This window comes from Apium graveolens, chromosome 2, assembly GCF_009905375.1.
Source record: "Apium graveolens cultivar Ventura chromosome 2, ASM990537v1, whole genome shotgun sequence".
Lineage (NCBI taxonomy): Eukaryota > Viridiplantae > Streptophyta > Magnoliopsida > Apiales > Apiaceae > Apium > Apium graveolens.
The window spans coordinates 139,632,087-139,652,259 of record NC_133648.1 but is presented as its reverse complement, the minus strand read 5'-3'; the positions used below and the strand labels follow the sequence as shown (position 1 = coordinate 139,652,259).

General features: G+C 35.9%; 1 non-coding gene across 1 annotated transcript; it reads left to right on the top strand.

The window, feature by feature from the left end:
- Positions 1–15,820: 15,820 nt before the first annotated feature.
- LOC141710068 (small nucleolar RNA R71) lies at positions 15,821–15,927 on the top strand. Its single transcript, XR_012570608.1, has one exon. It is a non-coding gene; the product is annotated as a small nucleolar RNA R71 (small nucleolar RNA).
- Positions 15,928–20,173: the final 4,246 nt, after the last annotated feature.

Sequence of the window (20,173 nt, the reverse complement as noted above, 5' to 3'; positions counted from 1 at the left end):
AATACTGATAAATCAGAAGTTTGTCTACTTAGAAGAGCATATGTGTAATAACCCCAATTTTTGAAATTTTTGAAATGTTGATGAATAGTAACTTTTTGCTGATGATGCGGATTAAGGAAAAATTATCAGACCACACTAAATAGGAGTACTTTTATAGAAATTCTAAGATCGTATTAGTATTCCATAAAGTAAATGAGTGTATGTAAAGATCGTCAGAATCAAAATTCGAATACTTTGATTTTTCCCGAAAATCCACCAGATCCCGAAAGAATTGAGTATAAGTTAACATGATTAAAAGGATTTAAATTCAAGGATTAGGAGAGAGGATCATAAAAGAAATATAAAATATTCAGAAAGGTTAGGGGGACCCAAGTAATAAGATCCCAGATATAATCCCTCAAATGACGAACGAGAACGAAAGCTAAGCGAACCGTATAACAGATAAGAGGACATTAGCCAAGTAATTAACGGTTAATCAAAGAGGTTAGTGGATGATGATGTCATCACACCATAAGGGGAAGACAAGTGTTAAAAAGAAGACACAACCATGGTGACATAATCATGACAAGAAGAAGTGTTTTGTTGGATGATTCTTGGCCAAGTAAAAATTACCATGGTAAAAACCTAAAATTTGCCAAGCCAAAAAGGGAATCAACCAAGCAAAATATCATAACACAAAAAAATTAAAAAGTTGACTTTGCTTCCGAGAAGAGAAGCTCTCGGCTTTTCTTTTTCAAGAAAGAAGAAAATTCAAAATTCAAGATCCAAGCTTTGTTAAATTGCAAGGTAATTATCCAAAGTTCCTTATGATTAGTTATGGTTATCCTAGGAGTTTAAGCTCCCAGTTCCTTCATAATATTTTTCAATAAATCATTGAAGAAGAGAGTAAATAGTGTTTTCAAGAATTTTAAATTGTTTGATCTTGTGTTTTTGGTTAGATTTAGCTATAGTAAGGACTTCCAAGGGCTATTCCAAGCTTCTTAGTTACTTCTACTCACCAAGGAAGGTAAAAACTCATAACCTAAGCTTTACTTTGAGTATTTAGGAGTGGTTTTGAATAATATAGTTCATGAGAAGCATGATTCTTGTATGTTTAGAGTTTGGATGGATTTGTAAAGATTTTGAGTTAAAAATTTTGGTTATTGGTTAATGAACCTTAAGTATAGTTAGTAGCTCTTGTTATGATTGAATGAGTTGGGAAAATCATGAGGTTATGGACTTATGTAGTAAGGTTTGGATAAAGTTTGGTTGTATTGGTGGTTGTGAGTTGATTTGTGGTTAATTGAAGTAGTTTAAACTTTGGTAATCGCGTAAACATAGCCGTCATAATGCCCGTTTTCATACAACTGCTTGTTCTTAGTGTTCAGGACAGAGCTGTCTAATTTGTAACTTTGACTTTTTTATCTAGATCGTGTCGTAAGCTTCGTTTTGATATGTGGTTCGCTTAGATCCGATGTACGGTTTAGGCGAAACGACTGTTTTAAGTAACGGCGTTTCGCGAACGAACCATTATCCCTCGCCTTACTTTGAAACCTTGATTAAAGCCCTTAAATGACTAATTGGAGTACGAAACAATTATGTAAGGTTAATTCGTCATTTGGTAGAGTATTCGCGAAAGAGTCGCCTTAAAATTCGTAATAGATAATTTTATAAAAATGGTGGAGCCAAGGGTACTCGAGCGACTTATGTGAATCGTTAAGCGCAAAAGCGAACGTTAGGGTCCGTTACGAATTGTGAATCGTTAACACTTGGCCCAGATTTCTCTAGTCTTGGACAATGGATGCTCACGACATATGACTGCTTATAAATCCCTACTATTAGAATTTGAGGAGAAATCTGGCCCAAGTGTTTCTTATGGAGATGGAACCTTAGGAAAAATCTTGGGATATGGAAAAATCAAAATTGGAAATGTCATCATTGAAAATGTAGCTCTGGTTGCAGGACTCAAGCATAATTTTATCAGTGTGAGTCAGATCTGTGATAGAGGTTACCATATGAAATTTTATGAGGAACATTGTAAAATTGTCAATAAGTCAGATGGCAAGATTGCAATGACTGGTGTAAGACATGGTAGTTTATATGAATCCAGGGTCTCCACAAATACTGATAAATCAGAAGTTTGTCTACTTAGAAGAGCATATGTGTAATAACCCCAATTTTTGGAATTTTTGAAATACTGATGAATAGTGACTTTTTGCTGATATGCTGATTAAGAAAAAATTATCAGACCACACTATATAGGAGTACTTTTATAGAAATTCTAAGATCGTATTAGTATTCCATAAAGTAAATGAGTGTATGTAAAGATCGTCAGAATCAAAATTCGAATACTTTGATTTTTCCCAAAAATCCACTAGATCCTGAAAGAATTGAGTATAAGGTAACATGATTAAAAGGATTTAAATTCAAGGATTAGGAGAGAGGATCATAAAAGGAATATAAAATATTGAGAAGGGTTAGGGGAACCCAAGTAATAAGATCCCATATATAATCCCTCAAAGGACGAACGAGAACGAAAGTTAAGCGAACCGTATAACAGATAAGAGGACATTAGCCAAGTAATTAAGGGTTAATCAAAGAGGTTAGTGGATGATGATGTCATCACACCATAAGGGGAAGACAAGTGTTAAAAAGAAGACACAACCATGGTGACATAATCATGACAAGAAGAAGTGTTTTGTTGGATGATTCTTGGCCAAGTAAAAATTACCATGGTAAAAACCTAAAATTTGCCAAGCCAAAAAAGGGAATCAACCAAGCAAAATATCATAAAACAAAAAAATTAAAAAGTTGACTTTGCTTCCGAGAAGAGAAGCTCTCGGCTTTTCTTTCTCAAGAAAGAAGGAAATTCAAAATTCAAGATCCAAGCTTTGTTAAATTGCAAGGTAATTATCCAAGGTTCCTTATGATTAGTTATGGTTATCCTAGGAGTTTAAGCTCCCAATTCCTTCACAATATTTTTCAATTAATCATTGAAGAAGAGAGTGAATAGTGTTTTCAAGAATTTTAAATTGTTTGATCTTGTGTTTTTGGTTAGATTTAGCTATGGTAAGGACTTGCAAGGGCTATTCCAAGCTTCTTAGTTACTTCTACTCACCGAGGAAGGTAAAAACTCATAACCTAAGCTTTACTTTGACTATTTAGGAGTGGTTTTGAATAATATATTTCATGAGAAGCATGATTCTTGTATGTTTAGAGTTTGGATGGATTTGTAATGATTTTGAGTTATAAATCTTGGTTATTGGTTAATGAACCTTAATTATAGTTAGTAGCTCTTGTTATGATTGAATGAGTTGGGAAAATCATGAGGTTATGGACTTATGTAGTAAGGTTTGGATAAAGTTTGGTTGTATTGGTGGTTGTGAGTTGATTTGTGGTTGATTGGAGTAGTTTAAACTTTGGTAATCGCATAAACATAGCCGTCATAATCTGTAACTTTGACTTGTTTAGCTAGATCGTGTCGTAAGCTTCGTTTTGATATGTGGTTCGCTTAGATCCGATGTACGATTTAGGAGAAACGACTGTTTTAAGTAACGGCATTTTGCGAACGAACCATTATCCCTCGCCTTACTTTGAAACCTTGATTAAAACCCTTAAATGACTAATTGGAGTACGAAACAATTATGTAAGGTTAATTGGTCATTTGTTAGAGTATTCGCGAAAGATTCGCCTTTCGTAACGGATAATTTTATAAAAATGGTGGAGCCAAGGGTAGTCGAGCGACTTATGTGAATTGTTAAGCGCAAAAGCGAACGTTAGGGTCCAATTGGTTAAAGTCTAGTTTCTTAAGCGACCGTGGTTTAATTCCAACTTATATGTTGTTTATAGGTTACCAGACTCGCCCCAGGCCTTTTACTACCCCCAGTCGCTCAGGCAAGTTTTCTACCCGTTATACTGTTGTTGTGATGTAAATATATTGATGCATTATCTTGAGATAAGTGCATGACTGTTATTATCAAATCTTGCGATATATTGGAGCATGTTGATATGATATATATATGCATGTTATGAAATCTTGATATTCTATTATCAATTCAAATGCTTATAAACTGCATAATACCTATGCTAGAGATAAGCAGTAGTTGTGTATACCCTTAGTATAGCGGACCCAAAGGTGAACATTTTTCTAAACCGAGAGTCGATTTTCCCGAGTATAATATATGTATATATATATATAATTTTCTATAACTATTAATCGAATAAGGTATATTCGATGATTTTGAATAATAATCAAACTTATTTTCGATTATTCAAATAAGGATCGTACTTTCGTATAAATATATCTTTTGTTATTTATTATTCGTTTCAAGTATGAGTTTTGAAACTTCTACTTCAATTATTTTATAAAGATTACCCTTTATGGGAATATTATTTAAATAATAATATTCAGATATTTTTAATATATCGGGACTGATTTATTTTATTAAATCATCATTACTCTAAACATTCTTTAAAATATTTTTGAGTCTTCAAAATGATTTTAAAAGTTAGAGCGGATCCCAAAACTCATTTTCAAATTTAAGATCTTCCTTTTGAAGGGGATTTAAATACTCGCTTAAAATTCTGAGGGATCCAGCTATGTGGTGTATTTTATATTTACAACGAGGTTGCGGTTTTGATAAAAGAATTTGATTACTTCCCCAACGTTCGGGAAGTAAGTCCATCTAATTGAGTCAGCATAAGCGACAGGTCGGGGTACGGTCTATCAAAGTGTAACTGGTTGGGTGGCAGTCCATCAACGCATAAGAGGTCAGGTGGTGGTCCAGCACAAGGCTCTAATGCGGCCAGGGTGATGACCGGTGGGGGATTCATCCATATACTAGTTGAAAAGGTTACTTAATTGGTATCTTTGCCTGATCACCAAGATATCGGGTTTATGCCAAATATTTCTTCTTTCCAAATTCATTGGATATTAAAACTCTGTTTATAATTTTCATATTAGAGGTTTTCAAGGAGTATATGAGATATATATATAGGTGTATATATATATGGACTTAATGAAGTATCTCGTAACTGCATTTCTTTCAAATGATATTTCAAAGATTGAATCTATTCAAGTCTTATCTTGTAGTCTCATCTGTGTGATGAACTTTTGAAACTGATTATAACTTGAATGATGGTAGTTCAAGTAGTATTTGGAAAAGATATAAGTATATTGGATTATCTTGTAACTTCATCTTTTCAACTTATATCTAGTTAATGATTCTCTTATGCATGCCAAAGATTTTCAGAAAAACGTTGAGACAAGGTTAGATATATAAGATCACCTTACAACGATATTTTTATACAGTTATAAACTGGAACTCTATGTATATTATGCATGGAAGAGGATTTCCAAGTTTTTGAAAAGTATATATACATATATACTGAATATTTTGCGACTTGGTTGCGTTAAGATATCAATATGGTTCATTTCTTCTTGACCAAGACTATCATGAGTATTGTGATAATGCTCATATTTTGTTAATTATTATAATATTATTTCGGTGGCCTTGTTTCTTATCCTTTCTTTCTTCTTTCATCACACAACAACAAATAGACGAGATGAACATGACCAAGCTCCCAATTCGCAATCAGATAGGAAACGTTCCGCAGTTTCCTGTAGGCGTTGATGCTGCTGTAGCTGAGGTAGGATCTGCCAATAGGCTAGGTTTTCAACTGTTGATGTACCAGACTTATGTATATTTATGAATTGTAATAATGGCAAAGAATATGTAAATTTTATTCAGAAACCCTTTTGAAGTGTAATGACTTATAATTGTGGAATAAAATGACTTGTGTATTTTTGGTATTCATCTCCGAGACTATAACTTGTGGTGTGTGTGTATATTGTGGGGTCACAGTACGCAGTAGTTGGTTATTTATTAAGATTAAGTATTATTAAGGAAAATGGAACTCGTGACAATCCGGATCCCCGACCCCGGATCCCCGACCCCGGATTTGGGGGTGTTATAATATGTGGAAGACAGCTGGAACTGGCATAAAAGACTTTCTCACCTCAACTTCAACAATATCAATGAACTTGTCATGAAAGATCTTATGAGAGGATTTCCCATTGCAGTGTTTATTCCTGATGGCTTATGTGAATCATGCCAGAAAGCCAAGCAAAGGAAAACATCTTTCAAGAGTAAAACTGAATCCTCCATTCTTGAACCATATCATCTACTTCATATTGATCTCTTTGATCCATTCAATGTTATGTCAATTGCCAAGAAGAGGTATGCACTTGTAATTATTGATAAAATATACAAGATACACATGGGTGTATTTTTTGCATACCAAGGATGAATCTCCATCCATTCTCCTTGATTATGTGAGAGATATGGAAAAAGGATCAACATACAAAGTGAAGATCATCAGAAGTGATAATGGAACTGAATTCAAGAATAGTTCTATGGAAGAGTTCTGCAAATTTAAGGGGATAAAACAAGAATTTTCTGCTCTCGGAACTCCACGGAAAAATGGAGTTGTTGAAAGAAAGAATAGAAAACTGCTTGCTTCACACAAAATGCAACATTTATCAACAGGCATGGAAAAACACCATTTGAGATGGTGAAGGGAAAAAAGCCAAACTTGAAGTACTTACATATTTTTTATTACAAGTGTTTTGTTCTCAAAACTCATCCAAAGCAGTTTACCAAATTTGATCTAAAAGCTGATAAAAGCATTTTTGTTGGATATCCATTGTCTACAAAAGCCTTCAGAGTCTACAACCTGAGTACAAGGACAGTCATGGAATCTATACATGTGCCTTTTGATGACAAGAAAATTACAGGTCTAGAAGATGCAGATGACCATGACCACTTGAGATTTGAAAATAAAGTACCATATGTTGAACTGTTAATTCCTGATCCACTAACAAATCCTGATACAGTAAATCCTAATGTCACTCAAAGCTCTGATGATCCACATGACAGTAGAAATTCTTCAAATACTGAAGCATATGTTGAGGGGGAGTAACATGGGTCAAATCCAGAGTCTTCTACAAGTGATTCAACTTAAGGAACATCAGTAAATAAGTCATCAGATTCTCATTCCTCGAATTTTGATAAGTCAAATACTGATAACAATGGGAACACCGATTCAGGGGGAGCATCAGGACATAATAGTGGTACTAGTCAAAGAAATAACAGATAGTTCATGGATCAAGGGGAGGTTTTTCTTTAAGGAGTCAACTTCCATTTGCAAGAAAATGGTCTAAGTCACACACACCTGACTTAATCATTGGAAACCCTGATAGTGGTGTAAGAACCAGGAAAGCCACTCAAAATGAATGTCTCTACCATTATTTTCTATTTTAAACTGAACCTAAGAAGGTGGAAGAATCTCTTTAAGATTGTGACTGGGTTACAGCAATGCAAGAGGAGCTTAATGAATTTGAAAGGAATAAAGCCTGGACTCTTGTGCAAAGACCAAAGAACAGATCAGTTGTTGGTACAAAGTGGGTGTTCGAAAACAAAATTTACAGTGAGGGCATTATTACAAGGAACAAAACAATACTGGTTGCAAAGGGCTATTCACAGCAAGAAAGTATTGATTATGATGAGACTTTTGCTTCAGTTACAAGAATTGAGGCAATTAGAATTTTTCTGGCCTATGTCGCTCACAAGAAGTTTAAGGTGTTCCAAATGAATGTAGATAGTGCATTTCTAAATGGAGAACTCGAAGAGGAAGTTTATGTTGAACAAACTACAGGGTTCATTGATCCAAAGTATCCAGATCATGTCTACTTACTGGATAAAGCACTCTATGGACTAAAACAAGCTCCAAGGGCCTGGTATGAAATACTTGCTCTATTTCTCTTAGAAAGTGGTTTTACAAGAGGTACAATTGACAAAACTCTTTTTTATAAATACCATGATAAGGACTTGTTATTAGTACAAATATATGTTGATTATATCATTTTTGGATCTACTAATGATAAACTTTGTGAGAGATTTACAAAGCTAATGAGTATGATTGGAGAATTGAGTTATTTTATGGGGTTACAAGTGAAACAGACTGATGAAGGGAACTTCATAAATCAATCCAAATACACCAGGAATTTGCTCAAAATATTTGGAATGGAAGACAGCTCAACTGCATCAACTCCCATGGCCACTGCAACCAAGTTAGATTTAAATATTGGTTCTTGAGTAGATATAACTAACTACAGAGGTATGATTGGCTCACTTTTATATTTGACTGCTAGTAGACCTGATATCATGTATGATACCTGTCTCTGTGCAAGGTTCCAAGCTGATCCAAGGGAACCTCATCTATTTGCTGTGAAAAGAATTTTTAAATAACTCAAAGGCACCATAAATATGTGATTATGGTGTCTTAGAGATTCAAATTTTAAGCTAATTGGATATTCAGATGCTGATTTTACTGGATACAAAATAGATAGAAAAAGCACCTCTAGAAGCTGCCAATTTCTTGGTGGCAGATTAGTTTCTTGGTTTAGCAAGAAATAATAGTTATTTCCCACATCAACTGTAGAAGCTGAGTATATTGCTGCAGGATGCTATTGTGCTCAGATTTTATGGATGAGGAATCAATTATTGGATTATGGGTTAGACTATTCTGCTATTCCTATATATTGTGATAATCAAAGTTCTATTGAAATGACAGGAAATCCAGTGCAACATTTAATGACTAAACACATCAGCATTAGGTACCATTTCATAAGGGAACACGTGGAAGAAGGTACAGTGGAATTAGTCTTTGTTCCAACAGATCAGCAATTAGAAGATATATTCACCAAGCCTCTCTATAAAGCTAATTTCACAAAATTTGGTGAATGAATTGGGAATGATATCAGGATATTTCTCAAACTCTAATAATTAAGGAATAAATACTGATAGTTAGAGTATGGTATCTTATTATTATGTATCAATACTTGCTAGATACTAATAGTTGTGTTAAATTTTGATGCCATGCAAACATGCAATTAACTTCTATGTATCTCCTCCAGTATCTCCATGTTAAACTCTGATTATGTGTATAAGTTCTGATATTGGTCAAACTTATCTTGACTGATAGATCCTGGCAGTAGTTGTTAAATTCTGATATTGGTCAAACTAGTATTGAATGATAGATCCTGATAGTGTTGATTAAATAATGATAATGGTCATACTTTGATTGACTATTATATTCTGATGATAATTTTTGAATTTATTCAAATATTATTTTAGTCAGTATTATAATTACAGGTTTGAAGTTAGTTGTAAGTGGGTAATTTTTCATGATTACAGTTGTTTACACTATATCGTGAGGATATGAAACACGTCCATTTAATGCAAAACTTTATTCTCGGGTACTGTGCATGTAGTAACACACGTTTACCTGATTACTTTTACAGTCAATCGTATACTGCCACATGTCCCACTAAATTGAATTGTTTCTAAATTAGTGGAGTGATGTGTTATATAAAGTCAATTTTTGATTTCAAATAATGTTTTACTCATCTCTATTACTTTTCTCTCTGCTACTTTACCTTCTCTCACCCATAAACTCTGAAACCCTAAGTTCTGTTCGAAACTTTTTCTTGCAAATTAACCATGACTTCACCTGTTGCTTCTAAACCATTTGATTATGGTGGTGCAAAGTTTGTGACTAACAACTATTCTAATATCCTGAATAACAACAGTGTGAATGTTGATTTTCACATTTTTCGGGTGTTTCTAAGATCCAGTGAGATTGGGTTTGCTCTCACAGCTCCACCCACAATCTCTAGTGACCAGGGGCTTTCTATTTGAAGACTGGAGTCTATGATGATGGAGGAGCTAATGGGTCTCCAAACCTCGTGTTTGAATTAGATAATAAATCAAGGATTGTAACTCCTTAAACTATAAGGGATGCATTGCAGTTGCCTACTCATACCTCCTACACTAGATTCATGGGAGATACTAAAATAAGGAGATTCTTTACTGAGATAGGCTATGACAAGGATTTGAAGAACCTTGGTCAATTAAAAAGGAATGGGCTCAGGAGGGAATGGAATTTCTTTCTAGACTGCATCATAAAACTTTCAACAACAAATTTTCTAATTTTGATGCTTTGCCCATCATGACACAACAAATAGGGTACTCTCTAATTCATGGTTCATATTATGATTATGGTAGAGTAGTCTTGTCTTTTATAGGTGATAGTATAAATGCTGATAGAAATATTGTATATTATGATAGATTCTGTTAGTTGATTTTCAATGTTTATTTCCCTGATACCTCTAATGAAATAATGTCACTATTTAAATTGACAAAAAAGGCTTTTTCCTGACATAATTTCACAAAATAAAAAGCGGTTGAATTTAGAATCCTTGAGGTTGCCATTGGTCGCAAGGAACTTGTTCATTGCAAGGCTCCCTGAGACTTATGGTTTGCTTAACATCCAGAGTGCTAAGCTACAGGAAATTACCATTGGGAACACCCCTGTAGCTCACCCCAGCACAACAACCCAAACACAACCCCAAACACAAACTCAACCACCAGAACAACCACAAATAGAAGCCACCTCTGGTGTCTCCCAAAACTCACATGAAGTAAAAAGAAAGAAAGAATTGGCTAAGAAAGCTATAAATCCTGCTGTAGCTAAGACTAAAGCTGAAACCACACAAGTTCTTCATTCTTCTAAACCTTCAGAATTTGTTAGGAGGAAACTTGTGCTTGTTGGATTAGAATCAGATTCAGATGAGGACAATGCTACTTTGTCTTTTAGATTTCCAAACCTTTCATCTAGTTCTTCTTTAAGACTAGTCGTACTACCAACTGAAGAGGGCACAACTACTGATGCTGTTCAAAGTGCCATAAAACTTGATGTTGGTACAAGCCCAAGGCAAAAAAAGAAGACTGGTCAAATAATATTACAATCAGAACATGTTGAAAAGTAAACAGGAAATTACTGAGGAGACACACATAGTGCATCTATGTTAGGACGTTAACACGCGCTAATAATACACGCAAGTATACGCGTTTGCAAGTAGTATAAGATTTAGATCAAATTTGTTCCCACAGAGACTCTTTGGTTAATTTAAGAATATGCACCTATGCAACAATGATATGGTTATTATCCAATGCAAAGACAAATAACAAGTTGAGATTGTTTATAACTAAGAGTTAAACTAACAATATTAAATAAAAGAACAAGAATGGTTGAATTAATATATATGACAAACATGGGATCCTAACTTCATTAAATACTTCATTCAATAGTCTTTTTGTTCTTAACCTTAGCATGTGATGGTGATGACACTAATCAAATAACACGAAACTAGTAAACGCCAACTTTCGTTGTACGGATACCCTACTACCAAGCATCCACAAAAGAGATAGAAGTTGAATAGACACGATTATGTTGACACCCTATATATCCATAGAATTTGACAACATAAAGGTTTAATGCGCAAGTTATCTATCGTGATTACATAGGGCAAGTAAGATGGTTAAAATTACCTACGAATCACGCATAACAATAACACATGAACCTATGCTAGCATGACAAGTTCTAACCCTCTATATTCACTTTCGCTTAAATAGAGATTAACACGCTACCTTATATGTTAGATATGCACATAAGATGAATAAGCACAACCAATACTAGGATATCAATCAATTGCCACGCACCAAGATAATGAAACAAATTAACTATAGAAATCCATAAGTAAATCCGTCAACCCCACAATAACGATTAGTTCATAATCAAACTCATCATCACCATGGGTTCCAATGAAAGCATGATAATAAACAATATAAGAGTACTAGGGTTCAAAGACAAATCGAAAATAAGCATCTAAGTATGGCCTAAATCAAAGAAAATAAAAGTCTTCTTCTCCATAGTCGTCTCGTGCTCTCTAGGTCTTCTTATTGCTCTCCCATCGCTCCTTCTTGTTAAAATGTCTTTTTATAGGTATATATAGGCTCCAGGATGACCGAGACTCTCAAAATCTTCAATTTCGACTAAAATCAGGAATCTGGGGCAGAAACAGGGCGCAAGCGCGCTATTTTCGGCCGCGGCTGCGCTGGAATAGTGTTTTCAGCGGCGCGGGCCCACTGGTACTGGCGTGGTCGCGCTGACACTCCGGAAAAATTCTTCTTTTGGCTGTATCTTGAGTTCTGCTCGTCAGAATTAGGCGATTCAACTGCCCACGTAAAGATAATGAGATTCTCTAAAACTTGAGAATGGCCTAGGCTTCCAATTCTGATCTTTTTTCAGCATAATTCTTTGAAAAACTTCTTTCTTCCTTTAACTGATGCCTGAAATGCAATAACACAAAAATACATCAGAAATACCAACTTGAGTCCAAAACACCAACTTAAGCCTGCAATGAAGCGTTCCAAGTAGATATAAAATCCCCTTATCACACCCCCAAACTTAAATCGATGCTTGTCCTCAAGCATAAAAAAACTTAAAACTACAAAGTAAACATAATGCATGAATGCAACTATGTTAATGCAACTAAATGATAATGCAATCGATCCCCTCAGAATAACCATAACCAAATGAATAAGCTGATGCCTCTAAGAATGCAATAACTCAAACAGAGTTCGAATAAATCTCATAAATCAACTCACAAACCAGAACGTGTGTGTGTGGATGCTTAACAGATATACTCTCGAAACTAGATCAATAACCATAACTTATCTTTTATCAAAACAATCACAAGTTTATAAACAGAATAGACGTTAAACACATAATGACTCTCAACACCTTATTTCTACTAGAGTTATACAAGGATTCACGCTATTATTAAACACATAACAAAGATTCTTATTTGATCATGCAATGAATGTGATCCCAAAAGACTTATGCAATAATACCCATGTAGCGAGCGTTAGGTTAGCGGATCCCAGACTATGAAAAGCCTTAGGTCACTAGGCACAAAGTCCCCTAAGAACTTAATAACTCGAGTATCAAAGAGCTCACTCTTGATCAATTATGCATAACACATAATTTTTCCTTTCTTTTTTTTTCTTTTTTTTTCTTTTTTTTTCTTTTTCAATAATTTCTGAACGAGTGTATTTCGCTCCATCTCGCTCAACCTTAGACTATTCATATAAATATGAGCCGGCTACTAGCCATTTGACGCCTAGCCTAGCATCGAAATCCAAGTTTTTCTCCTGTTTAAAAATCAGTGTTTTTACGTCATTACGTGAATAGCAAAAATTCTAAATATAACCAAGTGATTAAATCTCAACAAATAAACAAGTATGATCATGATCTAGATCAAAAGCAACCTATAAGACTTGTGAATTTTTTTTCTGGTATGCAAATCAATTCATTAGTACTTAAACAACCCTTTATTCGTCATCACTACACTCAAATTAACATCAACTTATCAATCAGAAATAGCTCATCCTAAGGGATTATGTTATATGCATGCACATGCGACTATATAAACTCACATAATAACACAAACAAAAATGCAAACAAATATGTCCTAAATGAACAATCATGTAAAAATATGAATGAACTACAACTAAACATGCAATATGAATCTATATGAATCTATATGGACACACACACTACTAATCCTTACATTATCACCCCCAAACTTAAAATTTTTAATATCCTCATTGAAGGTGATAACAAGGATTTCAGGCATACTTAGTTGTCAGGAAGATCACCCTCCTCAGGTGGAGGATTAGGTGGTCAATCAACCTCGACACCAGTGTCTCAGAAAATAGTACCGAGAGTGTGTGTCAAATCTGCAGAAAAATGACAGTGAATGTCGTGCATGGCCTCCATATGCCTGGTCACTCTCCTGTCCTGCTCATCACCAACACCAGTTCTTTCAACTACCTGCTGCACATGAGAAGAACCCTATGTAGGCACGGGAAGATCCGTCCAACCACTCTCTACATCATCAAAAAAATATCTCAACCCCTTATCATGGGTTGCACCTAAGAATGAATAACTCAAGTAATCTGCCAGTCGGTTGAGCTCAAGTGTGGGAGCTTCTTCAATAGATGGTTCAAAACGCTCCTGAGAAATTTTCAGCTCTGCTAACCCAAGAGAATCGAATGGTATATCCAACTTCCTCTTCCATGAAGGTGCATTCAAAACCTGCATTTGCTCTGCTCCTTCCTCATCTTCAATAACTGATTCCCCTATTAAGGATCTCTCTAAGGTATCTGACTTTGGCAATTGCTCAGGCTCTGAATTCATGACAGAGTCAACCCACTCTACTTTAAAGCACTCCTCTTTAGCCGTGGGTAACTTTATTGCCTTAAACACATTAAAAGTGACCTTTTGATCGTGAACCTTCATCGTAAGCTCTCCTTTTTGCACATCGATCATAGTTCGGCCAGTAGCTAAGAATGGTCTCCCCAAGATAATGGGAATCTTCTTATCCTCCTCAAAGTCAAGAATTACAAAGTCAGCAGGAAAGATAAGTTTATCCACCTTGACCAACACATCCTCCACAATACCTCGTGGATATGTAATAGAATGATCGACCAACTGCAAGCACATATATGTCGGCTTCGGATCAGGTAGACCAAGCTTCTTGAAGATAGACAAGGGCATCAGATTGATGCTAGCTCCCAAATCATACAAGCATTTGTCGAATGACTAGTTTCCAATAGTGCAAGGAATAGTGAAACTTCTAAGATCCTTAAGCTTCGGAGGCAATTTCTGCTGCAGAACTGCACTACATTCCTCCATAAGAGCAACGGTCTCTAAGTCATCGAGTTTTAATTTTCGAGAGAGAATACCTTTCATAAACTTTGCATAGCTAGGAATCTGTTCAAGAGCTTCAGTAAAAGGTATGTTGATGTGAAGTTTCTTGAACACCTCCAGAAACTTAGCAAATTGCTTATCCAACTTCTACTTCTGCAACCTTTTAGGAAAATGAGGTGGATGATAGACCTGTTTCTCCCCTGTATTACCCTTAGGAGGAGTGTGTTTCAAATTTTTCTTCCTTGATTCCACCTCGGCATCCTTCTGCACCACTTTTTCAGTCACAGCTGCATTTTCTGAAACTTGAGATTTTTCAGGCTCTTCGTCTTGCTGAATTTGGGGGCTTGCGACCTTTCTAGACCTCAAGGTGATGGAGTTCACCTGTTCTTTAACTTCCCTCCTACCTTGATTGGCTTCTGTATCACTAGGAAGCATTCCCGGTGGTCGATTCAATAAGGCGTTAGCAATTTGCCCTATTTGGTCCTCCAGAGTCTTGATAGAAACAGCCTGGCTTTGGCATATAAGAACCTAATTTTTGCACATAAGCCTCAACTCCTCCAATTCAGATTTTTCCTTCGAATATTGACCTGCACCTCTATGAGTTTGTTGTTGAAGTTGGAGTTGTTGTCTTGGTGCAAATTATTGCTGAAAACCAGGAGGGTTGAATTATTTTGCTCCAAACTGTTGGAACGGCTGTTGCATCGCATTCTGATTATTGCTCCATCTGAAGTTAGGATGATTCCAGTTGTCAGGATGATAAGTGTCTGGAACTGGTTGCTGCAATCTCTGAAAGTTGCTCACAAACTGAGCTGATTTACTAGATATAGCGCATTGCTCCGTCGCATGCGAACCCGCACACAGCTCACAAACTCTGGTTATCTAATTAACACCATAATTAGCCAGAGAATCGATCTTCATAGATAACGCCCTTAGTTAAGCAGTGATAGCCGTAGCTGTATCCACTTCAAGAACTCCTGTTACCTTGCCTTATGGAAATCTCTGGATTGGATACTGATATTCATTAGCAGCCATCAGTTCAATTAGATCATAAGCTTCCTCATAGCTCTTTGCCCATAATGCTACACCTGATGCTGCATCGAGCATGGGTCTTGACTGTGCTCCCAAATCATTATAGAAATAATTGATGATCATCCAATCAGGCATTCCATGATGAGGACACTTCCTAAACATCTCCTTGTAACGCTCCCAAGCTTCATATAAAGATTCTACTGATTATTGCGCAAATTGAGTAAGAACATTCCTAATTGCAGCTGTCTTTGCCATAGGGAAGAATTTAGTGAGAAACTTTTGAGCAAGATCTTCCTAAGTAGTAATTGAACCAGCTGGTAGAGAGTGTAACCAGCTCTTAGCCTTGTCCGTCTGAGAGAATGGGAATAATCTCAGCTTCACAGCATCTTCAGAAACACCGTTGAACTTGAAGGTGTCGCAGATCTCAATAAAACCCCTAATGTGCATATTGGGATCTTCCGTTGGAGAACCCCCAAACTGGATTGAATTCTGCACCTATTGAATTGTGCTAGACTTGATTTCAAAAGTATTAGCCGAGATGGATGGTCTGACAATGCTAGACTGAATGTCATTGATCTTCGGTTGAGAATAATCCATCAAAGCCTTCGGATTCGTTGCTGATTCTCCCATTGCAACAAAAACTTCTTATTCAACTTTTTCCTCAAAAAAGACACGAGATTGAGAACGCGTTCGCATACATGCTCTCTAGAGTACCTGAAACAAAACAAGTACCCATGTAAGTAAAATATCTGAGTCACTGAACTTTAACGCTCACGGATGTCAAGCACATAAACTAAAACTTAACACCGAGTCCCCGACAACGGCGCCAAAAACTTATTAGGACGTTAACACGCGTTAATAATACATGCAAGTATACGCATTCGCAAGTAGTATAAGATTTAGATCAAATTCGTTCCCACAGAGACTCATTGGTTAATTTAAGAATATGCACCTATACAACAATGATATGGTTATTATCCAATGGTAAGATAAATAACAAGTTGAGATTGTTTATAGCTAAGAATTAAACTAACAATTATAACTAAGAGAACAAGAATGGTTGAATTAATATATATGATAAACATGGGATCCTAACTTCATTAAATACTTCATTCAATATCCTTTTTATTCTTAACCTTAGCATGTGATGGTGATGACACTAATCAGATAACACAAAACTAGTAAACGCTAACTTTCGTTGTACGGATACCCTACTACCAAGCATCCACAAAAGAGATAGAAGTTGAATAGACACGATTATGTTGACACCCTATATGTCCATAGAATTTGACAACATAAAGGTTTAATGCTCAAGTTATCAATCGTGATTACATAGGGCAAGTAAAATGGTTAAAATTACCTACGAATCATGCATAACAATAACACATGAACCTATGCTAGCATGACAAGTTCTAAACCTCTATATTCACTTTTGCTTCAATAGAGATTAACACGCTATCTTATATGTTAGCTATGCACATAAGACGAATAAGCACAACCAATACTAGGATATCAATCAATCACCACGCACGAAACAAATTAACTATAGAAATCCATAAGTAAATCCGTTAGAACCCCACGATAACGATTAGTTCATAATCGAACTCATCATCACCATGGGTTCCAATGAAAGCATGATAATAAATACTATAAGAGTACTACGGTTCAAAGATAAATCGAAAACAAGCATCCATGTATGGCCTAAATTAAAGAAAACAAAAGTCTTCTTCTCCGTAGTCGTCTCATGCTCTCTAGGTCTTCTTATTGCTCTCCCCTCGGTCCTCCTTGTTAAAAACGTCTTTTTATTGGTATATATATGCTCCAGGATAACCAGGACTCTCAAAATCTTCAATTTCGACTAAAATCAGGATTCTCGGGCAGAACCAGGTTGCGGCCGCGCTGTTTTCGGGCGCGACCGCGCCGGAATAGTGTTTTCAACGGCGCGGGCGCACTGGTTCTGGCGCGGCCGCGCTGACATTCTAGAAAAATTCTGACAATTCTTCTTTTGGTCGTATCTTGAGTTCTGCTCGTCAAAATTAGGCGATTCAACTGCCCACGTGAAGCTAACGAGATTCTCTACAACTTGAAAATGGCCTAGGCTTCCAATTCTGATCTTTTTTCAGCATAATTCTTTGAAAAGCTTCTTTCTTCCTTTAATTGATGCCTGAAATATAATAACACAAAAACACATCAGAAATACCAACAACTTGAGTCCAAAACACCAACTTAAGCCTGTAATGAAGTGTTCCAAGTAGATATAAAATTGACTTATCAATCTACTCCAAATCCTGAGTTCCAGACAACTGTTGAGGCACCCATGGAACTATCTGATTCTCCGATTAAGAAATATAGAAAGAGAGCAAGAGAAATCTCTCATGAGCTAGTTGAAACTTGTGTCAAGAGGCTACAAGGGAAAGGTCTCTTTCCTGGATCAAGCACACAAGAACCCGTATCTCCAAAGGGTACAACAGCTACATCTCCTGATATAATCCCACAAGAACGTGCACCTCAAAGTGGTGCAATAGATATTGAAGAACAAGAGCCTCTGATTGAAAAGTCTATTCAATAATAGCATGATAAAGAGCCTGCTCAGAAGTCTATCACTTAAATTATCGAGAAGAGTACACAAGAACGTGAGTGTCAAAGTCATCCAACAACTCCTGATTCTCCAGCTACACAAGAACCATTGCATCAAAGTTGCAATGAAGGCTTCACTGCTGGTGCAGTTACTCTAGTTATATATGCTGAAGGCAGAATTCATCCAACTCCACAATCTGCTGATGTCTTATCAGTACCACCCCTGAATGTCTTCAAAGAAGTTGAATCTTCATATTCATATGGTATAAATACTGATTTCACTTTATCACCATATAGTTTAAATACTAATTTGGTATTTTCAATATTTATTATGCATGTTATAAATCATGTTGGTATGATTATTTCTAGACCTTATTTAAGGACTACCTCTAGTTGTATGACCACATACCAGACTCCTTTAGCCACCCTTATTTTTGTAGGATAAATTATCTGAGCTTTTCGGTGAGTTGTGTGAAAATATTTAGAGAAAAACAGAATTAAAGAGAGGCATGATCCTTCCTGGAAAGAGGAAAGGTAGATGAGAGACATGATTTAGTAATCCTTGTGAGGAAACTCTAACTATCGAAAGTTATGAGCTGTGTGTGTGAGGAGTAGTGAGACAACTTTAAAAGAATATAGAGATTAAATGTTAATTATTATATTTTACAGGTGCAGAGAGTTCACAAGAAATATCTGCTGAACAATAGTCTGTTGACCCTCGAATAAACTATGATGTACCTAGTGTTGATAATCTCCCTACAAGTTTAACTACTGATACTTTCCTACAGTCCATTCAATCTACTATTTCACCACATGTAGCAATCCCTGTTTTTGTTGAAAAATAGTCCATTCACTCTACTATTCCATCACTTGAAATTCTCCCTATTGTTGCTGAAGTTGTAGTAGCACAACAGTCCAATCAAAAAGTTATATCCATTACAGGGTCACCACAACACTCTACAGGAACTGAAGTTCAGGAAGTAAATTTTGAAGCTCCAGTTCATTTATCTACAATTCTTGAAGATGTGGACTTAAAAGATGATTGTATGGAAGCTTCTGAAGCTGCTGGATCACATACAACAACAATTTCTGATTTTATCTTACATACTGCAGCTGGTGATGAAGTTCAGCAGATAGTTCAAGATCCAGTTGCAAATGAAGAAACTAATAATGGTGAAGAAGCTGATATTTCAAATGCTCTTATAGATCCTGAGGATGGTCTTTTCTTCCCTGAAGATATGCCTAATCATGTGAGGCAACAGAAGCTGAATGAGTTGCATGCTAAGAAGAAGCAGGATTATTTTGATGAAATCTAGAATGCTAAATGAAAAGATGCTACATATCATATTTCTAGAACAAATGTAGTTGAACATCTGGAAACAGCTGAACAGAGAATTCAAAATCCTGATATGTTGAATCATCTGAAAGAATCTACTCTGGTTGTCAGATCCTTACATACAACTCAAGAAGCAACTACTTCTCAAATCAATCAGATTAAAGAATCTTTAATTGCTTCAAGGATGACTGCTCATCAGGAAATTCAAAAGCAGATTGCACCAATTATTTCCAGATAAACTATAATTGAAGCCAATCAAGCCAGATTTAAAGCTAAGCAAGTTCAAATGTCTGAACAACTTACAGAGGTACAAAATTCAATGGAGTTGATTCTTTTACTATGCTTGGTGATGATGCCAAAAAGGGGGAGAAGATTGTTAAATCTAAATATAAGCAGCTGACATTGACAAATACTGATGATGAAAATCCTGATGGAGGTAATAAGGGGGATAGAAAGATAGTGAAATGAGAAGAGGTGAAGAGCTAGTTGGGATTAGTGGCTCATCAAAAGAAATCACTAGGTCTCAATTTAGACAAGGTGGAAAAAGTAAGAGAAGTGAAAGAAGAGTTAAAT